We start from the raw sequence: 25,023 nt of genomic DNA, 5'->3' as shown, positions 1-25,023 counted from the left end.
GTACAGGTTCCTCATGAGCACAATTAAGTGTTCTGGAATTCCCATTCTTTGCAATGTTATCCATAATTTGTTATGATCCACACAGTTGAATGCCTTTTTGTAGCCAATAAAACACAGGTAAATATCTTTCTATAGACACATTAATTTATCAGATATATAATTCAGATATATATATCTGAGGAACAAGGATTAAAATATATTGTCATAAATCCTAGTCAAAATAAATGAAAAATACCAAAGATACTGTAAAAAAAAAATGTGATCTGCATAAAAAAGAAATCTTCACCCCAGGGAACTAATTCCTCAAGAGAATCCTGATTGTATAGCCAGCGATGTTTATGAAATGGACAAATGAAAAGAAAAGTTTTAGGATGAAAGAATGGTGTAATGTTAATGATAAAGAGGATTCAGTTATCAAAGAGATGAGTCAACAGGATGTTTAACAATCAAACAATATAAAATGGGTTGTTTCCTAATTCCTACTTAGTTTAGCAAAGAGGAAAGCATTGCTAAAATATGCTTGTAGGTAGTGGAAAAACATCACACCTCAATAGCTGGTATTAAAATAACAACATACAAACACAGTATTAGGAAAACTGAAAAAAAGCTAAAATATTTCTTCCTGGTTTAGGTTTGGAGCTATAACAAACACTTCTTGCTTATTTTAAAGAGAGAGAAAGCTGGGGAAGGGAGTATTTCTACACAAGTATGTAATTTTAGAACAGAATAGAAGACTATAGTCTTTAAAGTAGTGCTTTTCACCTTTAAAAAAAAAAAAAATTATTGCCCCAAGGAGACTTTTTAGATTTTTTTCTCCTAATCTCCCTCCCTCCCACAATTTTAATGCTTCAGATACCCTGTACATCTGTTTATATCTGCACAGATAAGCAGTACATAAATTGTTGAAAGGGTCACAAACCATTTTAATATCTAAGATTTTGCCCTTGAAGAACAATTACCCCCTACCTTGGTTGGGGGGGTCTATATTGCTCCCTTGGGAGTGACTGCTTTAAAGGATGGACTATCTCTTATTGAATTTACATATTTCAAAGCTTTTTTCTGATAGGCCTTAGTGTATAGGGGTGGGAGGTGGGCAGGTGATGAGGGGTCGAATTATAGGAATATAGCTAAGAAAACAAAAGATTATTCTTCCTGGCTTTTGTTACACTTGAGTTTTTTTATTTTTCCCCACAGTTATTGTTCTGCTGAAACCTTTGACTGCGAAGTACATATTCAAACCCACTGCCGTTGAGTTGATTCTGACTCATAGTGACCCTGTAAGATGGAGCAGAACTGCCCCCAAAGAGTTTCCAAGCTGTAAATCTTTACAGAAGCAGACTGCCACATCTTTCTCCCACGGAGTGGCTGGCAGGTTAGAACCGCCATCCTTTAAGTTAGCAGTCAATCTTTAACCACTGCGCCACCAGAGTTCCTGTGAAGCATATAAACATATTTAAAAGAAGAAGAAACAAAAAAGAAACCACTTCTAACCTAAGTACCTCGATTTTAGGGAAATATGATGGGAAAAAATGAGCACAAAATATAAGTGATAATTTCTAAAGAAATATTCTCATAACATAATTGATACAATTAATACCACATCTAAATATCGAAGTGTCACTTCCACTTTCTAAAGCTTAATCATCTTCCGAGATCCTCTTGCAACCAAGATCAGAGTGAGTTATAAAAGTATTCTCAGTCTGTTTTGATGAGATAGTATGATCATCTTAGTATCTTGGTCTCCAGGTCTCAAGGCAATCATACAACAGTTTCGATTTGGGATTTTGAGACATAAAAAAACCACTACATGAACCTGCTGGAAAAAAGGCCTTTGGGTATCTGTATCTAAATTATGGTGATCTTGAATTCATGAAGTGTTCTATCTTTGCAAAAAAGATAGTGGGTTTGAAAGCAATAATTTAAGGCAACTCCACAGCTGTTTAAACTGAGGCTCTTCTCTGTCAGTCTACATTGTGTTTGGTTGAGGGAGGGGGGTGCAGATAAATGAGAGAGGGCAATTTCCCAGGGCTGAAGATGGTGGCATGACTCATAGCATCTAGCATACCCAAAAGGTACTTACCTGTGACTGAATTCTAAGAAGGAGAAATGAGTAGCATTTTTATTTTGTTTCTGCAAAAATAAGCAGTTACCATCACTATGGTGAATTCTGATTATTTAATTCCATGCCCTATTCACATGTGGCCAAGTAAAATTTGTGTGTGTGAACACTATAATGTTTAGTGCTATCTTATGAGATAGGTTTATGTGGGGGAAAAAAAGTTTGTTTTCAATGAAAAGGAAAAATGTGCTTGGGCCTCAAAGATTTTTATTCGAATCCACCCCATGAACATGCAAAGAATTTTCCTCAGAGTATCAATGTGGAAGGATAAAGCTGCATGTCTTGTTTTTTTTTTTTTTTCCCCAGAAGGAGAAAGATTGCAAAAGGATAATAACAACATGTTCATGGGATATGAGGGAGCTAGAAAATGAAATTCATGAGGATGATAATGAAGAGGAAGATTTTTCTGATAAGCTGTTTTTCCCGTCATTAATTGATTGCACTTCTGGTCCGTGTGACTTCTTTGGAACTCTTGTGAAACACTGTCCTACACCCAAACAAACATTGTTCAAAACATTGTTTTAGAAGAAGTGAGCAGCTGATAACATTGTGAATCTTAGCTTTGAATAAAGCTCTATTATTGGAAGCTCAATGGCTTAGCCAATTTTAAATTTTCCAGGAGAGGCAGCATATTTAGTGTTACATTTCTATAATAAATTTTCAACAGTTTATTCACCCAAGTACTGATCTAATCATCCATCCAAACTTCTAATCTTCCATCTATCCTTGTAATGAACATGTTCTTATTCCCTGTATGACAAAATGCAAATCCCTTGGCTTGGCAGAGGAGATACTTCCTGACCTGAAATCTATCTAAATTTCACAGAGAACTCTCTTGGAGCCTCAGCTTTGCCTAAGGTTTGCTGATTCTGAGCATGTGCTGCAGGCACCCTGATAGGACAGCTAGCAATCAATTTGCTTGATCATTTTATTACAATTTACTTGTTGATATTAGTAGATCAGAAGTATTTTCCTTCTAATAGAAGGGTGTGTTAGACAGGGAAATTGGCCCAATATCAAGTCTCATTTGTGAGTGCATCCTGGTATCTGTGAGTTAGCCTTGCTCCGAGCCTAGATTCACATCCGCATCTTAGGCGAGATGAAGCTGAAAGTACAAACAGAAGGACCTATTTTCACTCATAACTCTACAAAGCATTGAAGCACAAAGCAGCACTGCATTAATACCCACTAAGCCAAGAACTGGCTCTTTGAACCTCCTGAGTTTAGCACATATTAAGCATTGAATGAGTATTTAAATAAGTGATGAATGAATGATGAAATGATTGAATGAATGACTCTTAGGGAATAAAATCATAAAATCTGATATGTAAATGTATCCTAAAATGCCAGTAGCTCTTTTTCATTTCTCCCTATAAAATTTAATATTATTTTGACATTCCACAAACAAATATCAATATAAACTAGAAATCTCCACCCATGTTTTAAACAACCAATGGCTTTTCTCTTAAAACTTGGAACAGTTCCATATATAGTATTTTGGTACTTCCCCATAAAATTAATATGAAAATTCAGTTCAGCAGAAGTGGCTTAAAGAATTATCTTTCTTTTAGAATTTACAGTTTTTCTTGTTTTAGACAGGAAGTGCCACGAATTTAACCCTTCTCACAGTACATCGAGTCATTTACCTGTAGGATTGCCTAGAATCTGAATGTCTGAATATTTCCAAATTAATAAATGACAAAAAACTCAATTGCCATTAAAAAGTTTCTGGAAAAACAAACATTTAAAAGTCAAATATAAGTTATTACTCAGTAAATTGACTATTTGAAGAGAGTTTTTAATTTCTTGTTTAAATTTTTATCCCTGTTCCCACTTCTTTTTTTTTTTTTTTTTTTTTGTCTTTTTGGCTCTAGTGACAGGACTGCAGCCTGCAGTTAGTTGCTGTATTTAATCTAATTTTATGCTTATATTCATTTTGTCTGTCTTCCAAAATTCCAGGGAGTCCTGGGTGCATTTCTAAACAAATCAAATAAATAAATACATTTATATTCTTTTCTTGTTAAATATGTATTATATACACACAATGGTTTAGTGTACGCTTGAAAGACAAACATATGGTAAATATGGTTCTCTCAAAAAAAGAATCATGCACACCTATTTAGTTTCCAGATAGAATATGTCTTTAATTGTAATTTTCAAGAGCCTGAGCACATAACATCAATATTGGAAACCCCCCAGAGGGAAAAATAAAATTAATAGTCCAATCTGAAATAGTTTTGCATCTAAAATTACTCTTACATGGAATTAGCAATGATAATTGAATATTGGTAAAAAGGCAGGCAATGAGTAATTTTTAAAGCTGCCTAAATTCATAAAGAAGACCATATAATATGTAATTTCTGGTCCACTATATAATTATTACTAGAAGGTAAAACTGATCATGCCAGTTAATGTGGAATTTAAATCTCAGTTTTATTTATGATCATCATCAATTATATATTTCTATATATTGGAGTTAGCTACTAGGATTTCTAAAATGCCATATGGTTATGACTGAAATTAGTAACTATATTTACTATGACATGAGGACAACTCAGGGCCCCTCGGACAATAGCTGCTTTGTCTGTGTCAGTGGACTCATTGTTTCCATTCAATAGCTGTTTACAGTGTGCAATGAAATGTATGCCATGATATCTTGGCTAGAAATGCCTTTGTTCACTGGTAGGGTAGGCAAATCTCTTGTGGAGTAGACCACTGTCATTTTTATAATCTTAGTAAAAGTCAAATGAAATAATAGTATCTACTTCAAATCACACGAGAATAATAATTTTAATATCCTGTAGTGACAAAAAGAAATTATATTGCTTTTGCTATAACTGAAACACCTACAAGATTCCTACTTGAATTTTTCCATTTAAAAAATACACACTACTTAATAGTTTAGAAACTGAAATACCAGTTAGTCAAAATCATATGAAACATACGTCTCTCCTAAGTGACAAAGCCCAGAAGTCAAACATACTGGAAATAATACTATATGGATATCATTTAAAAATAATGCTATGTTCTTTATTACTGACCTCTTGTCCTTCCCACATAAGAAATTATTTCAGTAGCTATTGAACTAAAAGCATTCCTACTGCTACAAAAATGTTTAATGATGATTGATTATATTTTAAACTAATTATATTCTAGTAAACGGCCCAGAAAATCAGCTGTTTTCTATAATTTAACATTCTTCAGCCAGACAGATTCTTATCAGCACTCAAAACTTTTTTTCCATTAAGTGCAGAGTATTTATAAATACTGTACATACAGTTTATTCACAACTACATTTATTAGAAGCAAACTTTTGCTCTGTAGCACTAGTTTTCTCCTTGAAGCTCTCTTCTGAGCTTCATATTCTTATTTGCTAGATTTTCCACGGATAAGGAGGAAAATCTAGTAATATAATAGAAATGTATATTAACCCAAAGAGGCATTCAAAGAGACCTCCCCGTAAGGAATGCCTTAATCTGGAACATCCTCTCTGTTGCTGGCAGTTACTGAGTAGAAAACTCTAAGAGGAAGTGTTCTGGGAATACAAGGCATAGGCCCCCATAAGAAATGCTAAAAGGTAATTTCTTTTTGATAGTCATCTTACTTTTGTTTCCACATGTGGTAGAAAGTAATAGGGGCTTCCTAAAACATTATTTTATAATGACTAAAGATCTTTGTTATTAGGACATTAGTAGGTAGTTCCTGATGTCATTTGTGCTATAGTCCTACAAACCTTCTTCAAAAATTAATATAATTTACTTCTTATTTTTCTACGTATTCATTCATTTGTTCCACAAACATTGACACTTGTAGAAGAGATGAATTAATTAATATCCCTGTCTTGGAAGAACTTAATCTCACCTCCTCTTTTCCCGCCCTGTAAATTCTCTCAGCAACTCTGACATACTTTTGAGAAATTAAGACGATAAGAAGTAATGATGACTCTGTAAGTCTCTCAACTGAGTTCCAACTTGGTAGTTCCAACCACAAACCATGTACTTTGATCAAGGTAGTGCTCAGTTTCACAGTCACCTTCAGGAAGTAATTCTGAGAATTAGTATTACATGGCTCAAGAAGCCATCATTGTTTCTGATGCTTCAATTAATTAAGCAGGCCTTAGAACTGAAACTGAATCATCCATAAAAATTCAGGTTTTGAAGGCAGGGTGCCACATTCATCTGTCTCGTTCATACCCTATTAGCCACTTCAGCCTCACATTCAAGGTGAGACTCTCACCTGTCACTTAGACATTCAAAACTTTCATGTAGATAGAATCACCCGGGGAACTTGTTAAAAACAGAGATTCCTGGGCCCCACTGCTTAGGGGCTGAATCATAATCTCAGAGGTTGGCCTCAGTCATTGGCCTCATAATTAGCTCTAAAGACTATTTTTACGAAATCCAGAGTGAGAGAGACAACTAAAATAACCTCTTAATTCTCATTATATCTTTCAATATTTCTTCTAATCTGCCTTACATATTTTGCTAAAATGATCTTCTACTCAAAAGCTTCAATGTCTTCTTATTTTCAAATGAATTAAGTAAAATATATTTGCCTGCCTTTTAGAACTTTTTAAAAAAATGTAACCCTAGCCAAATTTTTCATTTTTCTCACTCATTCCTACCCTACTCAAAACCTATGCTAGATTACTTGCTGTTTCTTAAATATACACTACGCTCTCCTTCCTCTAGCTTTGATCATTCTTTCCCTCTTCTTGTTAAATTCTTACCAGTTCTTCAAGTCCAACCCAAATGCTCCCTCCTCCTTAAAGCCTATCCTGGTTACCCCAATCAGACACAATCTTTCTCCGTCTTTTGAAGCCCTCGAAAGCCTTTATAGTTATTTTATGACAGTGATCATATTTTGTCTTGAATTATACTTATGCTTGTACTTGTTACTCTCCCTTGTAGATTGTAAAATAGTCTATGTAAAGAATCCTGTCTTATTAAACACAGTTGATAATATATGTTCACCTGAAATGTGGAACAATTAATGTTCTTTTAGCTCTTGATCTTGGTGGAAATATTCTGCTGAAATCAAGGAATAAAGGAACATTAATTGTTCCACATTTCAGGTGAACATATACTATCAACTGTAATTAATAATTTTGTTTTCACTTCAATCACCTCATAATTAGGTATACTGCCATTTATGCGGTGTTTGCACTCCTAGTTTTCTCTAATACACTTAAATATTGATAGCTATACTCATAAAAATATTGATAGGTATATTCTTAAAAAGATTTCCCTTTGTTTATATGTAATGATTATGAATTATTAATGCTTATGAGGTATGTGAAAAGAGAGGAGAATAAGGAAGGTAGAGTGTTAAAAAGAAAAAAACAATCATGCTGATACATTCTTACGTGCTTTGTTTATGCCATGCTTCTCAATGCAAGTTGAAAACCTATATTCTTAAAAATGGAGAGTATATATTAGATTTTTTTCTGATAATAGGAATAAAAAAAGAAAATAAAATTTTATGTAAATATTCAGCAAAAGTACTCCAGGTGTAGTTTTTTAATGTGCAGAGAAATAAAGCAGGTGACAGAATAAACTGATGGCCCAACGTGGGAGAGAATTAACCAGAAATTACAGATAATAAAAAAATGTGAACTATTAAAAGGAAAGCAGTAAGTAACCATTAATTTAAAAGCAGTAAGAAATAAAGGGATTAAAAGAACAGAGTTGTGTAAACCAACGCTTGTAGAAGTAAATTTTTTTTGTTTTGCTTTGTTGATAGTTGAAAAATTAACCATAAGAATATTTCTTTTAAAAGGACTAAGTTTTCAACTCTTAAAATTTTGCATTTTCCTTAGAACATTAGTAAATCTATATATTAACCATGAGGTGTACTTTGAAGAATAGAAAGCACTAAGGGAGGTTTTCTGAAAAAGGCTAGGTGAAAAGACATTTAAAAGCAAGAAGATTAAAAAATAATGCATGTAAAGTATGCATTTAACATTACATAAACATACATATGGGATAACATTAGTTTTGAGGTTTTAAGTAAATTTTTTTATATAATTTTGTTTTTTGTTGCTGTCGAAATACTCACAGCAACACATACACCAACTCAACAATTTCTACATGTACCATTCAGTGACCTTGATTATATTCTTCAAGTTATGCAAGCATTTTCATCTTCCTTTTCCAAATTGTTCCTCTTTCATTAACATAAATACATTGCCCCCTAAGCTTCTGATATAACCTTTTGAGTTGCTGTTGTCAACTGGACCCAAATAGATACTTCCCTGAAAGAGCATGATGCTCAAGGCAGACATTCTTATCGTATTACGCTATCCTATTGCTTGGTTTAAAGAAGACTTCAGGGGATCTTTTTGGTTTAAAGTTTAAAGATTATCTCAGGGCAATAACTTTGGGGGTTCATCCAGCTTCAATGGCTCCAGAAAGTCAAAGTTGACTTTTAAAGTCCTATATTTATTAACATTTCTTTATGCTATGATTGGAGAGCTAGAGGGACTGGAGGAGTAATAAACTTGAAATGTCTAACTTTTTTTTTTAATGGAGTGAGAGAAAGAATACCATAATGTCCCTCCTTCTCATCAACAAATGAGGCTGGGTGGGGCAAGTGGTTTGTGATGGGCTGCTAACATAAAGGTTGACAGTCTGAACTCACCCAGCAGCTCCACAGAAGAAAGGCCTAGTGAACTTTCATAAAGATGACATCAAGAAAACTCTAAGGAGCAGTTCTACTCTATAACACATGGGGTCAGCATGAATCGGGGGCCAACTTAATAGCAGCTAACAATAACAACTTGTGAACAGGTTTCAGTGTCATTGTTAATTTTCTGGTGTACAGCCCCTGAAGAAGTTACAACTGGATGTGGGCCAAGGGGTGGACCTCCAAAATACCTGCATTCTTCAAAATATAACCACTGCAGTATACTTAACCAAAATGTGGAGTTTTATCTACACACACATGCATTGGTTTTCTATTGCTTATGTAACAAATTCCCACAAATGTGGTATAACACAACACAAATTAATTACCTTACAGTTAGATAGTTCAGAAGGTCAGCAAGGATCTCACTGGACTATATTTTAAGGTGCCCTGAAAATACTAGCAAGAATCTAGAATAATTATTTTAGTAAGTTATCAAATACATATACAAGTATATTGTGTGTCATATGTCGTTGTTGTTGTTAGGTGCCGTTGAGTCTCTCCGACTCACAGCCGCCCTATGTGCAGCAGAAGGAAACACTGTCCGGACCTGTGCCGTCCTCCCAGTCATTGCCATGCTTGAGCCCATTGTTGCAGCCATTGTGTCAATCCATCTCACTGAGGGGTTTCCTCTTTTTGGCTGACCCTCCACTTTACCAAGCATGATGTCCTCCTCCAGGGATTGATCCCTCCTGATAATATGTCCAAAATATGTGAGACTTAGTCTCTCCATCCTTGCTTCCAAGGAGCATTCTGGTTTTACTTCTTCCAAGACAAATTTGTTCGTTCTTCTGGCAGTCCACGGCATATTCAATATTCTTCGCCAACACCACAATTCAAAGGCATCAAATCTTCTTTGGTCTACCTTATACATTGCCCAGCTTTTGCATGCATATGGGGCGATTAAAAACACCATGGCTTGGGCCAGATGCCCCTTAGTCTTCAAGGTGACGTATAGAGATACAGAGATTATAGTTTGGATTAGAGAAGAGAAGATGGACGTTCTAATTTGGATTACCATCTTTGTCGTTTATACTATGCTATCATCAACACAAGATCAAGCATGAAGAAATTTAGACGTAGTCCACCATCCTTATAGTTTGATCCTAAAGTAGATTGCCATCAGTTTTTAAATGTCTAAGGCTTACTCGCTTGTGCCTTTAGTTATTCTGCTTGTGATATATTTTTTTTGTTGTAAGGTGGCAATGTTAAGAACTCTCTAAGGAGTTGTGGATTGAAGCATAGGAGATGCTGAATTTGCAACTTTGAATTTTTCATGAGACTGGTTAGTAATATATAGCAAGGGAAAAAGAAATAAAAGGCATGTGGACTCAAATCTGCTTTATTCTTGAACTAACCAAGGCAAGAAGTAACTTCTGACACCTTGGAAAGGAAAAAGCCATGACCAAAATTATGTAAATGACAACGCAACAGGGTAAAAGCTCCAAATGCACCACACACTCCTTGTTCTGCACAATGAGTTACAGCCCTCTACTCAGGAAACCCCACAATGACATACTGTTTTCACCACATATGCCTACTCAGATAAACAAATCCAACACAGCTGTGAGTTCATAGAAAGATGTCATCACTTTTAATTTGAACTTCTCTGCTCAGTGTTAAGAAGAATAATGAAAATCTGGATTGATTGGTTTCTATTGGAGGTTTTGTGGGGCAAGCACGAAGAATTGTGTAATTACACTTAACATAACCCTTGAGGGCCAAAGTAAATTAAATTTGTATCAGCAAGTATTAAAACAAATATTTTTTTCTAAATGATGAGGTGCTCTGAAATAGCATGACACAGTTATGTTCTAAAAATGATTTAACTGAGCCCATAACCTCACATTTTACTATATAAAGATCCCCACTGAGACATAAAAGAATGGGCTAAGGAGTTCTCCATACCTATCCCATCTTGTTATAAATCTGTCTAACTCTACTCAGTGTCATCTAAAGCACATTTGAAGAGATGTATATACTACCCTTGTCTATTAAACAGGATACCAGAAATTTTTTTCCCCTTCATATGTTACTTGATTAAAGCTCAGATGTCTTTGCCAGAGCTGACTGTATCATCAGAGAATGCTTTTAGGAGATTCTAACATAGTTCCTAGGGGAATATTGGATGTTGAGCTAGCTGTAGTGTAACAGTAGCAGCAGAAAGTGTCAAGCACAGGCACAATTTAACAGAGACATAGCTCACGTTACCAATAGGCTTTTCTTTGCACAATAATCCATCAGGTGGCTTGTCATTCAAGTACTTCAGAAGGCATCCTTTTCTCCCTGTTACGTTTCTGATACTTGGAAAAGTAGTAGAGATAAATAGAAACCTCTGCCTCTTTTTCTCCCTGATCCTAACCCCTCATTTCACATATAGCTATAGAAGTGTAACATAGTATTTTAGAAAAGAAAAAAATTAAAATTGCAAAAGATGAAATTGATTGGACACAGGTAGGTAGAGGATAGGAAATGAGAGATTAAAATCACAATAAACCTATCCAGCACAAACCTTCAATGGAATTAATATGCCTATTAAATTGATATTACCAGTCCTAACTCTTGATGTGTCCCAGATCTATGCTTCCAACGGCTGCCAAATATCTACAGTTAGATATACTTCAATAGCCATTTTTCCACAAACAAATAATTATTTTTTCTCCCATTTTTTTTTTTCTGTTTATCCTGTTTCTGTCACTTTTACCATCATCCTTCCCAGGCTACAAATCTTGGAACCATCTTTTATTCACTTTAAGGCAACATGTTTTCCAGACTTTCGAATTCTTCTAGATGTTGTTCAAATTTCCATAGTTTAGGCCCATTCTAGGGGCTTAATAACTTCTTATTTGAGCTTGATATTGTCGACCAAACTAGGAAAGACCCGTATTTTTAAAGCAATATTAGAAACCATAAATTAAAGTTTAAAAATAACGGAAAATATTTAGTGGTGGCTGGGAAGTGACAGAAAAATTCTTACTTCTTATATGCTTTAAGAATACCACCCTTTCTTCACTACCCAGCTTATGTCTGATTCACACTGTTACACCTTTTCTAACAGTTTCCAACCCCGTTATTCCTCTTCCTCTGAACCTCAGTAATATGACAACTCAAGGCTGCACCAGTGAGCTCATGACTATGCAGTCTTGCTTTTCTTGTATTTGTTTGTTAGTCTATCTTCCTAACAAGATTTCAAGATCCGTGAGTTCAGCAACTGGTCTTAGAGCTTCACCATGTCTAACATGGTCCTAGGCACACAGTAGTCATTCAGCATTTCCTGATTCACTTACTCCATTGATAGTAGCCTTCACATTTGGCTTAGTTATAACTGATTCAACAGACGCCATATCTGATCTGATAGTAGTATTTCAGAAGTTTCTAAGCACAAGCAGAAGTTGGAAATACCAAAGAGGAAGGTGGTGGAAATCATTTATTGGACATGTGGAGTTAGACCATGCATCAAAGCAGAGAAAGAAAAGCAATTTTGAGTAGGTGGAAGTTCAGCCGTAGTTCATGGCCAAATATGGGAAGGTCAGTAGTTTTAAGGAAACAAAGAGCCAAAGACTAGACCAAAAGAGCTGAAGCTTGGATTTAATTGAATTAAGGTATTTGTGTCCCAATGTTGCCTGTTTGAAATTTTCTAGGCTTTATTCTTTCTGTTTTAGCATCAGAAAGTTTTATGGTCATAGCTATTTATATCTTAGCTCTTTCCATATACGCGCTATAACTGCAATCCTGGCATTAACGCCAGTATCAGTGGTAACGCACAGAATTTAGGTTACCCTGGAATTATCTATGGGTTTGTGGAAGGTTGCGTATGGTAGCAACACTGAGAGGTGTAGTTCCTGTCTCCTAGCACCCTAGAATCCATCACCTTGATGCAATTTCATGTGACTCTTTCAATGTTGATTTTTGTAGTATTTAAGGTGATGTAACAGCTGATAAAGGATGTACAAGAAGGCATTGCAATGTATTCCTGGAAATGTTTGATTATCTTCTGTTTAACACCAAGGAATTGTTTTGGCTGAAAATGTGTCTTTCTGCCTAAACGAAGAGAATTAAAGAAATGTACTTTCTTCCCCCACAGAGTGCATTTAAATTGTCTTGAAGAAACGTACACCAGCATCTCTTGGAAATGTGTGAAGGGAGCTGTTTGTTGTCTTGCATCATTGGATATGGCATTTTCATTATGCTCTGGGAGGATATAAAATAGATCATCTGACTCAGGACACAGTGTGGAAAGTAGATTAACCAGATATGAAATTGAATATCAGTTAAACCATCCTCCATTTACAGCTCTCTCTTTTCTTGTTTTAGTTTGTAGAAAAGAGAAAGTTATTTTAGACTAATGAGCAGATGTATAATTGGGGTAAAAATAAACCCCATACTCTCAGCTGCTTAACCATAATAGATATTTATTTATTGCTTACGTAAAGTTCGAACCAGTTGTTTCTGGTTGGGACCTCTCTCCTCCAAGCAGTGATTCAGAGACCCAGGGTCTTGTGGCTCCGCCATCCTCAGCCTGAGGCTTTCAACAGTTTGGGACTCATCTGCTTCAAGTTGTACGGCCAAGAATCAAGAATGCAGAGCATTATATGCAGGAAGATTTCCTGGGCCAAGCTTGGAAACAGCACATATCACTTCTATTCATATTCCACTGGCTAGAATCCAGTGTCCTGGCCGCGTCTCACTGCAAGGGAGGCTGGGGAATGCAGTCTAGCTTCTGGCTGTGTCCCAGAAAGAGGAGGTGTAGATGTGGTGATCAGTTGGTCAGCTCTGCCCCAGCAGACCAGGGAAATCAAAGAGTATGAGGAAAATTGTTCTGACAGTAGTGCCCAGAATTCAACGGTGCAAAGCCTGAAGTTGAAGTGTTCAGTTAGGCAGGTGATAAAATTATGCAGTTGTGAGGTGTTGGAGGCCTGTACTAGGAATGGAACCGATGGCACTGAGGAAGAGGGGCAAAGATGAGGACATCTGTAAGATCATGCTAGCAAAATTCTATGACTAAGAGGCTAAAGGAGAGGGCTAATGACTACCAGTAATTATACCGTATACCAAAAGAAACAAAGAATTCCCCTTGGAGTTATGACATGCTATTTTAGAGCACAGTGGCATAGTGGTTAAAAACTTGGCTGGTTAAAAACTTGGCTGCTAACCAAAAGGTCAGCAGTTCGAATCCACCAGTTGCTCCTTGGAAACCCTATGGGGCAGGTCTACTCTGTCCTATAGGGTTGCTATGAGTCAGAATCGACTCAACAGAAATGGTTTGTTTGTTTTTTTTAATAATAGTTGGCGAGTGCCATAAATTTAACTGCAATTTCTCTGTATTTCTACTTATGAGTGTTGTTGTTAGGTGCCGTCAAGTTGGTTCCAACTCATAGTGACCCTATGTAAGACAGAACGAAACACTGCCCAGTCCTGTGCCATCCTCACAATTGTTGCTATGTTTAAGCCCTTTGTTGCAGTCACTGTGTCATTCCATCTCTTTGAGGCTCTTCCTCTTTTTTGCTGACTCTATACTTCACCAAGCATGATGTCTTTCTCCAGGGACCAGTCCTAATAACATGTCCAAAGTACGAGAGAAGAAGTCTCTCCATCCTCACTTCTAAGGAGTATTCTGGCTGTACTTCTTCTAAGACTTAAGAATAGATTCCTTAAATATCTTTAAAATATCATAAGTTCGCATAGAACTTTGTATTCTTCATAACTTGCTCTCCTGGCCATTTATTCTGCAGAAAATATTGATATTGATATAAGGTCTACTAATATAAGCTGTAGGCTGCTAGCTTATATCTTAAGATGCATGTATCTACCAGACTGAATAGCATCCACGCTGAACAAGTGTGTGTTTAGGCTTGTTAAATGAATGACAATGTCATATTGTTTATATAATTTGCTGCCAACAAAGATTTATTATAAATTCGTCTAGCAAACATCTTTTGAACACCTACTACATATTAGGTACTGTGCTTTACATTGGAGATACTGAGGCAAAAGATATGAGCCCTGCCCTTGATGAGCCCCAGATTGGCGGGCTAGCCAGACAAGAAGAGTATTTTATGATCTGCTGTGGGAGCACAGAGGAAGGAAGTGTTTTACAGATAGTGGAAACAGATAGCTCAGATTAGAGCCCGTCAATGGGAATTACTTGACTGCCTAATGGGAGCAGTTGCTCTACTAAGTACTTGAAATAAACATTGTAATTTCCCTGCGTTCAGAGGAAAAAAAAAACTGACTTTTAACCTATTGATTATTATCAGCTACAAAAACACGTGCCAAGTCACGGCTCTCCGAATTTAGGTGTTTGTTTCTCCGTCCTCTTGTGGCATTGTAAGTAACTGCATATCCTGTCTTCGGTGGCCACTCCTGAGCAGAACTTCCTCAGTTATACACAGGTATACGAGCTCTGGAAACAGGGAGAAATAGCTCCTGAGACTGACTCTTTCAGTGACTAAGTGTATTTGTCTCTTAGGTTCATCTCTCTTAGCTCTCTCCTTGTACAATTATCAAAGTTCCTTCCAGTTCCAGCTTGAAGTCACATACTTCTAATATTTTCATTGAATTTATATTTCTCCTAAGGACAGTTCTCGTCAATGTAATATATTTGACACTGTCCTGATGTTTACACAGTTATGCACATGGAAACAGAAGAGTGTACTGGTTGTGGGTGTGGGCTGTGAAATCAGACTGAATAGGTTCAAATCCTGCATATTACTCTCACTAGCTGTGTGTATAAGACAGTAAACCTCTCTGTGTCTCATCTGTAAAATGGAGATTAAAAATAAGACTTACCTCCATTGGCTGATAAGAAGATTAAATGAGGTTAAGTCCCAAACCTTCTTTGTTCACGCTTAGTTTCTCAGTAATTCTTTCCACTGTGTCCCTAGGCCAAAAGAAACACCTGATAGTTATACTTATTAAGTAGTTATTTCCAAACAACTTAATATTTATGTCCTAACTGTAGTATTTATTTGAGAAAAATCTGTCTTTTATCTCAGCAACTGCTGAAAACCAAGCTTTGCAAAGATATAACACCATTGTAAAGGATATGGCAAGATCGAATGTTGAAATTGAAAAACCTTGAACTAGAAGTTCACACAACGTCCAACAGATATAAGGCATCACTATGTTTTCCTCAAACATTTAAAATATCCTCAAGCCAGTTGAGTTCCCTGTAATTTTCCACCAGTGCACAGTTTGAGAATCATAGAATTAATCTGTGCAAAGCACTCAAAACAGTGCCTCACATACCGGCATTCAATGAATGTTAGCTGTTTGTCTATTTTATCTCTGATACAAGCAAAACTCATAGAGATAAGTTTAAGTTTTATGACAACTGTCTTCAGATACAGAAACTGGGCTTCCATAGATGAAGTACTTTACCCACTGATGCTAGGAAGTGGAGGAAATGGAATTTCCATTCAGGTTTATCTGGATCCAAAACGTATATAAACTCTTCCCAATATACCATTCTGCCTATTTCAGTTCAGGACCCATGCTGATAAATTTTAAATTTTTATCCATGTATGCAGCGTATTAGTGAGATAGGTATTTTCCCCATTAGCTGAAGAGCAGCCCCTGTATTATAATAGTATCTATCAATAGATTTAATTTTTTGTTTTAAATTAGGAAGTGTTTCAAACTGAAAAGCACAGAAGATGATATATAATTGCCACTGATATTTTACAGATGTTAATAGTTTGCAATATTTACATCAATTTTTTTTTTTAAAGAAAAGAGACATAAATAAAGTTACACCCTAAATTACCATCGTCTACCTATGGCTTCTTCATTTCTCACTTCCAAGATGGAACCACCATCCTGAAGCTGGTGTCATTGCTGAGCACATTTTGTTCTTTTACTGTACATGAATGGTGTCTATTAACCATGTAAACTCTGGAAGGGCAAGATCTTTATTTTTAAATTTATGTTTTCTCTCAATGTATCTTCAATGCCCAGAACAGACCCTGGAAATTGGCAGACATTCTATAGATTTTCTGAATGACTAAACAATACAGTAGTCATTCATCTTTTTAAGATATACATATTATTGTGCTATATATTGCAATTTGCTTCTTATTCAATGTTATGTTTTTGAGATTAATCATATTGATATGTATAAATCTAGTTCATTTGTCTTAACTGCTATATAACATTTCCGTGTATGAATAAGCAGTATATTATCTATCTAGTTTTCTAAGGATGTTTCATATATACTGCATTAAAAATACATTGCATTAAATATCACTATACAAATTATAATAACATTGAGGTACTTTCTCAAATTTGTCAGGTAAAACGTATTAATATGATAAAGCTAAGTGTTGGAAGTAACTCTTATACATTGCTGGTGGGAGTTTGGTAAGTCTTACTAAAGTTTAATACATTCAGAATCCATAATCTAGCTACAAGGACTGTGTAGGTAAGCAAGGACTGGGTACAAGAATGTTCAGTCTCAATAATTTTAACAACAAAAAATGATCTGTTATTTTTTCTTGTTTTGGTCATTTACTGATGCCTAAAAAATTGCCCAAAACTTGGTATCTAAAAAAACCACCATTCTATTACAATCACGGATTTTGTGGGTCAGTGATGTAGAAAGGGAACAGTGTGGACAATTGTCTCTTCTCCATGATGTCTGAGGTCTCAGCTTGAAGGCTGGAAGCAGGAATTATCTGGAAGCATCTTTAGTCACACACATCTAATGGTTGATACTGGCTGTTAGCAGGAACCTCAGCTGGAGCTGTTAGTCAAAACACCTGCATGTGGCATCTTCATGTGGCCCGGGTTTCCTCACAGCATGGTAGCCTCAGTCATCTTACACGGTGGCTCAAAACCCCAAAGCAGAGTGTCCCAAGAGAACCAGATGGAAACTGCGCTGCTTTTTATGATCTAGCCTCAGGAGTCACATGACATTCCTTTCACCATAGTCACAGTTCTGTCCAGATTAAAGCACTTCCACCATGGACACCAGCCCATCCAGATTAAAGGGGGAAATACATAGACCCCATCTCTCAATGGGACAATGGGAGCAGTATCAAAGTCTCATTATAACACAATCATACGGGATAGGAAGATTGCTGTAGGCATTTTTGGAAAAAAAAATAACATCTGCTACATCCCTCATATCTTCCTCTTCACTTCCTCTCTCTTTTCCATCTCTGTTATCTTCCCTGAAATTGCCTGCATTAGGACCTCGGTATAAATTCTTTGCATCATATATATTTCTATTCATAATTGTCAGGGTTTGAATTATGTCCCCCCAAAAATGTGTGTATCAGTTTGGCTAGGCCATGATTCCCGGTACTGTGTGATTTTCCTGTATGTTGTAAACCTGCCTCTATGATGTTAATGAGGGAGGATGGGTGGCAGTTGTGTTAGTAAGGCAGGACCTGATCTACAACACTGGATTGTGTCCTGACGCAATCTCTTGAGATATAAAAGACAGAAGTGAGCAGTGAGACAGGAGGACCTTATACCATCAAGAAAGCAGTGCCAGGAGCAGAGCTCGTCCTTTGGACCGGGGTCCCTGCGCCGAGAAGCTCCTAGTCTGGGGGAACACTGATGAGAAGGCCGAGAGAGAGAAAGCCTTCCCCTGGAGCCAACACCCAGAATTTGGACTTTTAGCCTACTTTACTGTAAGGAAATAAACTTCTCTTCGTTAAAACCATCCACTTGTGGTATTTCTGTTATGGCAGCACTAGATGACTAAGACAATAACTTTGCCTCTAACTTTATGTTATGTTTTATTATTATTTCCACATATAAGATAGCATTTTCACCACCACCACCCCCCCGCCCCCCGAAGCCCCATTAAGTCAAGCATGTTTCCCTGAATGGCTTTGTTCTTGAATGGTAATCAAGTGAAACAAGCATTTACTTGCACTGTTACTGCAGGCCTTTACCTGTTGTGTTATACGTGGTTCTCTTTCTTTCTTTGGCCTTCTCACTTTTACAGCAGGTTCTTGTTTTGTTAGAAAGGGCTAGAAAAGCTTAATGTTTGTTTCATCATTGTTCTGCTATTCCTTGATAGAAAAAATATCTCATGTCTCATGTGTTGGAATTTTCTCATTTGCAGCAAAGGTATGCATCTCTTCTGAACTGCCCTATATGCTCTGGACAAACTTAGAATTTTCTTTTAGTTAGACTTTATTTTCAGGAACACTGTCTTTCTTCTGAAATAAACTGTTATGCTCTCAGCCTAAAAAAATTACATTAAAATCTTTTAACATCAACTCAGAAAACCCTTGTTCTTCTAAAATAGATCTACTTTTCTTTAGGGGTTTCCCCATGGGTTGTGGTCTATTTCAAATGCTCTACATAATCTTAGGGATTTTCCAACCTCAAGAGTGGGCTTCATACTTACAAATAAGAATTTTAAATTATATGTGTAGCTCAATATCTTTCTTCCTATATCATCTAGGATCTCAGGGCTTTACCAGATAGTTAATTCTAACACTACGTTTGACCTAATTAATAGAATAAAATCTCTTTCTCTTTCTCCTCACCTCTTCAAGCCCTTGACTCTGCTATTTTCTCTTAGAAAATTAGTCTTGTCTCATCTATTTTCAATTCAATCATCTTATTGTATTTTTTTTGATATAATCACTGCAAAGATTTTGTAGAAATAGTAAGCATATAAAGAGTAAAGAAGAAAGGAAATGAGAAAAGGAAGGAATTAATGATAAAAGTATTTAAATCCAAGATTAATTGAATTAGCTTTGCCTATTGGACAACAAGAGTTTTTCTTTCTGCTCCACACACATTCCATTCCAGCCACACAAACTCCTCAGCATTCCCCAATACACCATGCTCTTTCATGCCTCTCTGTCTTTGAACACGCAGGTATGATCTCTCAAGCAACCTTCCTCTTTCTACTGATGAAATCTTATTCTAGGCTCAAATGTTATTTTCTCTGTGTCAGACCACGGTTCTTGATTTGAGTATATAGTTCCTTTCACACCACAGTGAATTGTTATTTACATGTCTGTCGCTCCCACTAAGTTCCTCAGGGGCTGGGCCCGTATCTTACTCATTTCTGTAATCCTAGTGCCAGGCAAGTATTTGCTTAATTCATGTCTGATGAATGACTGAATTTATGACCTTGAATAAGTTACTTAGCCTATCTATGCTTTCTCCTTTGTAAAATGGAAATAATAATAGTATGTAACTTAAAGGATTATTGAGGATTAAACTAAACAATCTGTGCAGAGCACAGTGCCTAACACATGATTGATGTTCAGTATTTAGTTTTGTACTTTTGAAGAATAAAGCAGTTAATCATCAAAATCCTATAATAATTATAAAAAAAGGCCATGAAAATGGATGTTTAATTTTTTAAGTTTTTCTATGGAAGATTGTTTGCCAGATGGCCTAAATACCAGTGTTAAACAAATAGACTTGTTTACTACAACAATGAAATATCTTTCATAGAAAAACCTTATGAAGGGTCTTCTCTCTGTGTAACAGAAACATCAGTTTTCAACATGACATCATTAAGTGCCTAGAGGAAAAAAAATATTCAGAACAATTGCTAATACCCCTGGCCATCAGTGTAAGCTCTCTTTGGCTCTGGAATCTCATGTATTTTTTTCAGCAGATGATTTATCAGTTCTCTTCCAGCATGTATTAGCATATATACTTCATGATATAAATTTTTCATATTAGAAAGTTCAGAATAGATGAACTTACCTATGGTAGCTGTCTTTATTAAGATGGCTTTCATAAATAAATAAAGTTTACAAGATACAGGTCATGAACTGTTGGTCCTGCTTCTAAGAGCAGAACATGCATTAAGGACAATTTTTCTTAAAATTAACATAAGCAAAGGAGTTAGAGATTCTGTAAATCAGGGCTGCAGTTTTGTTTTCTGAGATGTTAAAAAGGGAGGGGCATCCACATACATAAGACAGACACAGAATTTATCCATTGGATTTGAAAGAAGTAAATTTCACTGTCAGTTGAGTTTTATGTTAAGTATTTTCTAAATAACAGATGTGTTCAGAAAAATAGCAAATGTCACATCACGGATACCATGCATTCAGGATTTTACGTATTAAAATACACTCAATATCTTAGAAGTCATGATATTCCATAAGCAAAGTTTTATATGGATACATATTGTGAACGTAGGCTAAATTTATGCTGCACTAGCAAGCAATACCCCAATCTCAACACCTTTACTCAGGAAAAGACTATTTCTCATTTTTTTCATTTATGGAATGTCTACTGTGGATCTGAGAGACTCAAGAGAAACTGTGCTTCATGCGATGTAGGCTGCTTCAATCACTGGTTCCACTATCTGCTCATGAGGCCTCCTCCATGCTCTGCAGCAGAGGAGGAGAGCATGAGGTGCTCTCACACCTGCAATTAAATGCTGCAGCTCAGAAATGACCTGTTACACATTGCCACCGAGTCAATTCCAACTCATGGTGACCCCATGCGTTACAGAGTAGGACTGAGCTCCGTGGGGTTTTCTTAGCTGTAATATTTACAGAAGCAGATTGCCAGGCTTTTCTTTTGTGGCACAGCTAGGAGGGTTCCAACTGCCAACCTTTCACTTAGCAGCTGAGAGCAAACAATTTGTGCCACCCAAATGACACTGGTAATTAAATGTCTCACCCTAAAATACATCATTTACACTCACAGCTCATTGGGTGTTTTCCATATGCCTAGAAGAAGAGCAGACCCTAACATTGTTGAAAATACTAGAAATGTCTATCGTGGGATTCTATACAGAACCTTACAGAGTGCTTTTTCCATACTAGTCACTGCATATTGAATTAATTCCAAATTCAACTATTCAAGTATTTAGTCTTTTACCTAATATGAGTTCTGCATATGAAACTGGGCCGCAGTATATGCTTTCCCAGCTGAAGTCTAGATTGTGCCACTACTGGAATTCAGATATGTCTGAGCGGCCTAGAGTAATTGTCAAGTGAGCTACAGTTACTCACTTTGGTAGACACCAAAAAACTCAAAACCAAACCTGTTGCCATTGAGTCAATTCCGACTCATAGCTACCCTATAGGATGGAGTAGAACCACCCCATAGTGTTTCCAAGGAGCAGCTGGTGGATTCGAATTGCCAAATTTTTGGTTAGCAGACGAATGCTTAATCGCTGTGCCACTGCGCCAGCAGGGCTCCACACTAAAAGTCCATTTGCAAAAGGCATTGGGAGACCAGCTAAGAGGGAGCTCACCCTAAAGGAGGAGAGAGTTGGAAAAGTCATACTGGCCCAGTACAGAGCATTAGTCATCGGAGAAGAGAGAAGTCTGAGTGGTATTTGGATGAGCAGTACTCATCCAACATCAATATCAACTGAAAGAATTGCCTTGAAAGCATTGGGGCACATATTCTCTGCTTTTGGTACCCATTTAACCAAACACAATGCAATAAAATGCAAGGGACTATCTCTCTTTAACTCTGAATAGAACTTGGCACCCAGAAGGCTGCAGAATCAATAGCAGAAGCCAGCACTGCCTGGTGGTATTCGGTGGAAGTGGTCATAGTGCCAGGCAGTAGCACCAATGACTAGGAGATGCAGAGGTGCCCAGGTGATCATGATCGATTTGAAAGTGAAAGTGCCCAGCAAAAGCAGTCAGTGGCCCAGAAGTCAACAGCATGACATAAAATGGGGTCAAAGCAGAAGACTGGGGAAAATGTATAGTCATTACAGGGTAGCTAAGAAGAGTTTTGGGTAGTGCCTTGCTCAGATCCACTTTACCAGACAAGAGTACCCATCCTGCAGCTTCTGGAAGTGTTAGTTGCTCATAGCTCACAGCTGGCCCTTCTCTAGAGACTTACCCTCAGCCAGATGAAAGTCCTCTAATCTAGGAAATTAGGACCCCTTCCTCGGGTCAGCCTATAGCCAATGAGGGACATGGGTATATGAAAGTCAACAAGCTTGCCTCAATGTGGGATCAACTCTGCATGCTACACAAACTCTAGAGCTCTCTTTGGGATCAGGCTGAGGCTACATTCAAACTGAGACCACATAATTGCTCAGCTCCATCCCTTGCACTATCCTGTTCTTTCTTTCTCCATTGACCTGAAGCCCTATGGCAGGCTCTGCTTCTAGAAACACACCATAAACAGTGAAGAAATGTGAACAGTTTCCATGAAGCACAGAGAATAAAGACTTTAGCTTCCTCAAATAGGTAGCATATAACTGAGATCTGCTGAGTGTAGAAAGAAGAGGCATTCAAGTGAGGAGGAAAAGTATGTTTTGGGCTTCCCCTTTCCCAACCTTTTGCTGTCATCATTGTTTCAGCTTGGGAAGCATATCTCTCTCCTCCAGTATTGCATATCTTACTCATCATGTGGGTCCCTGGGTGGTGCAAACAGTTGTGGAATTAATTTTTATTTTCTTGACTACTCATGAGATTTTCTATGCTTTGCACATTTTTTCTATTGGGTTATTTTCGATTTATGAAAGTTCTTCACCATATATATGTGCTACAAATATCTGTTTCAGTCTGAGGCTTATCTTTGCACTTTGTTCATGGTTGGTTCCTTTAAGGTCCAGACATTTCCATTTTAATGTGGTCAAATATATAAGGCTTGTTCTTATATATGTAGTTTTTGTTCATTTTTAAAAAATTCTTCCAAATCCCAAGTTCATAAAAATATTGTTCAGTATTTTCTCCTTTATGCTTAAAATATTGTTTTTCTTATTTAGGTCTTGATACCTTTTGGCATCCAGCTGATTCTGACTCAAACTGCCCTATAGGACAGAGTAGAACTGCCCATAAGGTTTCCAAGGCTGTAAATCTTTATAGAAGCAGACTGCCACATCTTTCTCCCATGGAGCAGCTGGTGGGTTTGAACCACCCACCTTTTGGTCAGCAACCAAGCGCTTAACCACTGTTCCACCAGAACTCCTTTAGGTCTTACTTAATATATCTTAATTTTTTTTTTGTATTATGTAAATGTAGACCATATTTTTTTTTCTGGGTTCTTGTGGGTCACTAAAGAATAGGCTTCTTTCTCCTTTTGGAATCAATTGAGAAATAGAAGCAAAAATGAGACAGATGGAACTCAAAATATCATCTTTATTGCTAATGCAGCTGATAGGACATATAGCTTAAGATCTGAAGCTAAAGAGTTTGCTAACACTCCTAAATTGGACTGAACTTACAAATTCAGCCACTAGCACAGCCACTAGAACCCTATAGGCCTCTTAGTTCAGTAGCAGATTCGTATAGATGAGAGCAGATAAGACTGTACCCTCTTAATCAGCAGGCAGATCCAAAGAGATAAGAAGTGCCTGAGCAGAGCATGCTCAACAACTTCTCTCAAACTTACCAACCACACAAATCCCTCCGCCTTTCAAGATGTAAAGTCACTAACTAATCTGCAACAAGATTACAAGAAAAATGTGAAAACAGAGCAGAAGAATACCTACATCCATGAAGTATAGTTATCAATTTTTTTCAGAAGATTCTAGATTATGGTTCTCACATACATCACTGAGTTCCTGAATGATGCAAACTGTTAATGTGCATGGCTGCTAACTGAAAGGTTGGAGGTTTGAGTCCACTCACAGGCACCTCTAAAGAAAGGTCTAGTGATCTACTTCTGAAAAATTAGCCATTAAAAACCCTATGGTGCACAATTCTACTCAGACACAAGTGGGATCACCATAACCAACAACACACAAATTCCAGAAGATAAGCTAGATAACTGGGGTCTTCTAAAAATTAAATACTTATACTCATCAAAAGACTTCACCAAAAGAGTAAAAAGAGAACCTACAGACTGAAAAAATTTTTGGACATTACAAGTCAGACAAAGCTCTAATCTCTAAAATCTACAAGAAAATCCAACACCTCTACAACAAAAAGACAAATAATCCAATTAAAAAATGGAAAAAGGAACAGACACTTCACTAAAGAAGACATTCAAGTGGCCAACAGACACATGAGGAAATGCTCACAATCGCTAACCATTAGACAAATGCAAATCAAAACCACAATGAGATACCATCTCACCCCTACATTACTGGCACGAATCAAAAAAAAAACTGGAAATAACAAATGTTGGAGAGGCTGCAGGGAGATCAGAACTCTTATACACTGTTGGTAGGAATGCAAAATGATACAACCATTTTGGAAAATGATGTGGCCCTTCCTTACAAAGCTAGAAAAGGAAATACCATATGATCCAGCAACCCCACTCCTAGGAATATATCCTAGAGAAATAAGAGCCATCCCACGAATAGA

The 25,023-nt window shown here is 36.8% G+C and overlaps 1 long non-coding RNA gene across 1 annotated transcript in view; it reads right to left on the bottom strand.

The window, feature by feature from the left end:
• Window positions 1–14,507: 14,507 nt before the first annotated feature.
• LOC111820783 (uncharacterized) overlaps window positions 14,508–25,023 on the bottom strand; it is a 24,857-nt gene continuing 14,341 nt past the window's right edge. The window contains exons 2-3 of the long non-coding RNA XR_002824297.1: window positions 15,593–15,683; window positions 14,508–15,206 (exon numbers count right to left, since the gene is read on the bottom strand). This is a non-coding gene — a long non-coding RNA (uncharacterized LOC111820783). The remainder of the gene's footprint in view (window positions 15,207–15,592; window positions 15,684–25,023) is intronic.

The sequence above is a fragment of the Trichechus manatus genome, unplaced genomic scaffold (assembly GCF_000243295.1).
Source record: "Trichechus manatus latirostris isolate Lorelei unplaced genomic scaffold, TriManLat1.0 scaffold00050, whole genome shotgun sequence".
NCBI classification, from domain to species: Eukaryota; Metazoa; Chordata; class Mammalia; order Sirenia; family Trichechidae; genus Trichechus; species Trichechus manatus.
This window is presented reverse-complemented; position numbering and strand designations above follow the sequence as displayed.